Source organism: Mus musculus, chromosome 11 (genome assembly GCF_000001635.26).
Source record: "Mus musculus strain C57BL/6J chromosome 11, GRCm38.p6 C57BL/6J".
Taxonomy (NCBI): domain Eukaryota; kingdom Metazoa; phylum Chordata; class Mammalia; order Rodentia; family Muridae; genus Mus; species Mus musculus.
The window spans coordinates 19,054,768-19,060,276 of NC_000077.6; positions in this window are offsets into that span (position 1 = coordinate 19,054,768).

Below are 5,509 nucleotides of genomic sequence, written 5' to 3' on the forward strand. Positions count from 1 at the left end.
TTTTGCTTCTGACTTTCACTAACAGAAGAAATGATTCAGTGTCCCATTGCCAATTTTATTGAGGTCTCTTTCCTGCTAATTCTTTGTCAATAGGAATGTCTTCTGGTCACTTAATTTTAAAATACATCTCAGAAGGTGTAAGATAAGGGCATTTGGAAAGAAAGAAAGAAAGAAAGAAAGAAAGAAAGAAAGAAAGAGAGAGAGAGAGAGAGAGAGAGAAAGAAAGAGAAAGAGAGAAAGAGAAAGAAAGAGAGAGGGAGAAAGGAAGGAAGGAATGAAGGAAGGAAGGAAGGAAGGAAGAAAACTATCTGTTTTTTTCCAGCTCAGCCATCATGAGTAGGACATGTGCCAGTCTCCAATAAAAGCTGTGAGATTCTAATTTTCAAGAAACATATTTTAGCCTTTCAGATGTCCTATTATCAGAGGAGTGTTATTCTAATTGTGTGTTTTATGGATTACCTCTGCTTTACCCTCTTTTATAAACAGGATTTATGCAAATCATCTAGCAAATTGTGTGCTGTAATGGTCTGATTAAAAGGTTCTTTTTCTTTTATAAGAACAGCTGGTAACTTTCCTGAGGACTTTGTGAATGGCCAAGGAGAGAAAGAACCACTTGGTTAAAGTGTATCTAGGTCTATTTTTGAGAAAGCCTGAGGGGGGAAAAATTCAATAGTTTGCTTTTAAGTGTGGAGCAAATAAATCTATCTAACCCCCTTTCCAAGACTTTCTTTATGTAATTGTAAAACAGTAACTGAGACAAATTATGCTAAACTCAACTGGTAGGTTTATTTTAATATTTTTTTTGAAATATAAACTTGCAAACACTTTGTTAGAATCTTAGTCATAGGGAGCAAGAATGAAAGTCTCTGACGTCCTAAGCCTTGTGTTCAGTTTCTGAAGGTCTTTTGAAGCTACAAGTAGAGACTGATACAGAAGTCCTAGCACCTGATCTCATCTGTGGAATACTAAGGTTCCTAAGTGAAATACACGCATCATCTTAGTTTATAACAGATATAATTAAATTTGTCACTGTTGAAGACGTTTCATATCTCTTATAAGTTGCAAACAAACCTTTGGGGTAGCGAGCAGTGAGCGCTAGGCAACTGTTCTCTGCATTTGGTTTAATGGACCCATGATACATTCTATCTTCAAGTCTTTTTTTATGTGGCAACTTTCAAGAATAGTGTGATCCCATTCTAAGTTATGAAATCTCAGTTGTCTCAAAAAGGATTGTATATAATGCCATCTTTAAACAGAAATTTACAAGAGTGTATAATTGAAAATAAAACTTCAGCGAGTATTAAAGCACTCTGACTTAGCTACTTACCCCAGCGCTTTGTCTATTGAGGTCCAGCTCAAGTCTAACTTCAGTGCCTTCCTCTCATGGAAATTGCTAACTATCCAGAGGCAGGCTTGAGTGATGGCAGTAATTTATTCAAGGATCCACTGTAAGCAGGCGAGCCAGCTCTGGAATAATGTCTTCTCTTGTAGTAGTGTAAGGTTATCCTCGAGAAATACTTGCTAACATGTTCATTTGACTAGGGACAGCTTCCTACTAATCCAGAAAAAAAAAAAACCTTAGCTGCTATTTTTCTTATTAATTTGGATATTTCTCCATATACTTAAAGGTAAAACAGCTTAAAAAAATCAACCTACCAAATATTTCCATGAATGAATTCAATGCTGTGATTAGAGTATTTTAAGTTGATTTTTGTTATTTTGATAAGTTGGCTAAGGAGATAAAATATAAATAGTTTTGAAGGCTCTTAGAGCTAGCATACGTTACACAAGTTTGCAAATATTAGTAGCTCTTGATAAACTGTCATACACAAATATGGTCAAAATTGCTCTGTAAAACACTTTACTTTCCTCTCTGCCTCTACGTCTTCTTTCATTCCTTTTCCTGTGTGGTGGTAAATGTTCCTACACACACACACCCCAGAATTTAACTAAGAAAATTCCTACCCACTCCAATATCTGCACAAAAGGGCAGCAACCTACACGCATTGAAATTAGGGGCCAGCCCAGACAAACAGGAGTTGCAGATAATGGCAATGGAGAAATCTATTGTTACTTAAGATTTACTGAACTTGTCAGCACAGCGTTTGCTCTAAAAAAACACTGTAAAGTGCACGGTATCTGCCTGGAGGGGTTAGGATCTGAGTGAGACACACGAGACAAGCTGGTCAGGAAGTCCCTTCAAGAGAACATATGTCTGCAGAGAGAAATACTTCTGCCGTCTATACAATTTTAGAATTTGAAAAAACAGAATGGAATTTGGCTGAGAGGAAATAAAAACAAGTGCCTTCATTTTCCTTACATCAATTTCTTCAACAAGGCAATGTTGAAAATATCTTTCAGACTCAAGAAAGATGTTTCTACTCTTAGGGTGCATTTGAGAAAAATAAAACTTCTGTGTGAACACATGGTGCCAAGCAAACATTTTGTCACGATGCCTCTCTGGCAGCGTGGACCTCAAGTCACCGACCGAAGCCGCCTTTCCTTTTGTGCAAGGAATGCAGACATTAACACAACTGAGTTGCATGCCTTCGCTCAGGAAAGATCGGCAATTATGCCAAATTATGTCTAATAGTTTTAGAATGTGGAATAGTGTTTATTAATGTCTGAAGGGAGGTTTTAAATCTCCCTTCCCCTCAAACTCCAGTTTTACTTTAAATCATTTTAAAAGATGAAAGAATTGGGCTTCATTAAGCAAAGGAGCCTTGAATTTCATTTTTTAATTTAAAACACGCACACACCCCACCTATTCCTATTTGACAGTCTAATTATCTGTCTGAGTTTGCACCTCATTTGTTTAAGATGTTTTATTGGATGTGGCACGTCACTGTATGGTGGAACACACGTTTGTTTTTTCTTCTTATGTTTTGTTAGCCTGTACTTGTTGGCGACCTAGAATTTTTCACTCTTTTGGGGCCTTTAAATTAATATGAAATATTTGTGAATTTCACTAATAATTTTGAATGTTGAATTTCCTTTCATGGACAGTAAACCTTGAGCCCTGGTAGGAGTAAGAGAAGTGCACACAGATCATACAAACACAACAGAGAAGTTGCAGCTCTTTTACTTTCTCTTTTGTCGCTTTTCAAAATTGTATTATTTGGATGGCTGTAAGACTGCCTATTCCACCAAGCTAGGCAAGGTCTCTCACAACCTGGGCAGTAAGGAAACATAACATTAAATAATAAGCAATGATTTCCATAGATGTGGAAGGGAGACAGGGGATGTTATGAGCTGTCTTTCTGTTTGCGAAGCTGAACAAGCGCAAGTGGTCTTAGAGAAAGTGAGCCTGTTCTAGGCTGAGGTCATTAGGGATATCTGAAAGCCAGGGAAACTGTAGGAGGACACCAAGGTTCACACTGGGTCTACTGGATGTGGAGAGGAAGAGGGGTGGAAGCTGTAGGCATACACACGTCTCATCCTTACCAGAGTCATCTGCTGTCACTAAGTGACAATCAGATGTTGCACTGGATGCTCTGCATGGTTCTCCAAAAATTTTCAGTGGGAAAAATGCACTCCTGTGCCGTGTGTGAAAGAGCAGGCAGAATCTGTCCAGGTGCTCACATGCTCCTGCCCTGGCCCAGGTGAGGGCAGTCCTGGTAACCTCAGGCAGACTCAGCTTATGAGGGAATGCTTGCACATTCTGATTGGCCTTTCTACCCATTAGTGGAACAGATCAAAGAGCTTCTGAAGAAGTCACGGAGAGCTTCTACCAATGTTTAGATGCCCTTAGTGATAGCAGATGACTGTGGTAACGATGAGACGCTTGTGTGCCTACAGCTTCCACGCCTCTGCCGTTGGTGACGTTGGTGTATTTAATAAACCAGTTTCTCATGGTTGGCCCAACCTAAGTATGACTGTCACAGTGCACTGAGTCTTTATTTTTATTTTGTAAGGAAGGGTTTATTTTGGCACACGGCTCCAAGGTCATGGTAGCAGTAGCTTGAGGCAGATGGTCACACTGCACTGGAATGCATGCTAGTGCTCAGCTCTGTTCTCCCCTTTTTATTCAGTCTAAGATTCAGCCCATGCCTTGCAGAGTTTGTGGGTGAGCCAGCTCTCAGGGTGAGAGAGTCAGAGACCTGGCCCAGCCCCTCACCTACTGCAGCAGAATTCAGGAGAGCCAGCCCTGCATCTCTCCTGGCCAGCGCATTAGAGCTGGCCTTGATGGTGTGGGCACTGGTGAGTTGGTTGGGTGCATGAGAGTGGGAGAGATGTCCCTGCCCCTGGCTGGCTGAGACATTGGATTAGCTAGCCAGGGCAGTTCTGGAGAGCTCACCATGGTGATGTGAGTCTGGAGAGCTAGGGGCTGACCGGCTTGGATGCCTTCTGGGCCAGATCCAGGACTTTGGGTTGGACTACCCCAACATTGACCCCATCGATGAACTGCTGGAGCATGTGAATGGGCCAGTCCTACAGACTCAAAACTATAATATTTCCATGACACAGGGCAACAACAGGATATCTAAGAGGAAGTACCAGGGAGTATCTAGTGTTGGTGATGTGGCAGAGCCAGAGACCTCAAGCTGGGCCAACCACTCATTGCAATGAACATTTACAGGCAAAAACTGGGAACAAATAGGTATACTGTGGGACACACCATGATGCACTATAGCTTCCACATGAGATTTTTTTCATCTTGTGGGAGGTGGTGGGGTAGTGTTACAGGGGCAGAGGATGGGTAAAGGGGGGCTGGCAGATGAGTAGATTGGGTTATATGATGTGAAATTCACAAAGAACCAATGAAAATTTGAAAAAAGAAAGCAGACACCCAAGCAGTCACTGAGAATAAAAGTATTTACAACTGTTGGGAGGAACTTGTGTGTCTTTGTCTACCACGAGCTTTTCATCCTTTGTCATCTTTTGGTGGGAGCAAGTATGCTTACTTCACCTAACCTAATCCAAAGAAGCCCTCAGAGATGCACCAGGTGGTTAACCTAATAGAGGTAATCCTTCTCAGGTGTGTATCTGGAGGCTTCTAGGCTAACAATCAGTATTGATCATGACAGTTGATATAGCTGAGTGAAGGGATGTTGGTTGGCCGTGTGGAAGGATAGGTTTTCTTCCTATTCCTCTTCATAGCTGTTATTGTATGTGTTGATATAGCTTTTAATAATGTCTTCTTTGACAATATATTGTACATGTATACAATGCATTTTGATCATATTGATCCCATATTTCTGTCTCTTATCTCTTTCTCATTCCCTTTAGAACATGTCTCCCTGACTTTGTACTTCCACTCTTATGTCTTCCTTTCTTTCGTAACCCACTGAGATTAATTAGGGTTGCTTACATGTGTATGGGTGTGGGGTTATTTACTAGGTCTTGAATGACTTAGCACTGGTCTCATCCTGAAGTAATCTGCCCCCTGCCCTCACCCCCGGTTAACTGCCAATAGTTCCTCAACTAGGGCCATACTGGCACGTAGACAGGCTACATCTTGTGCAGGTCTTATACAGGTATCACAGCTACTTGAGACCACAGGTGCAAT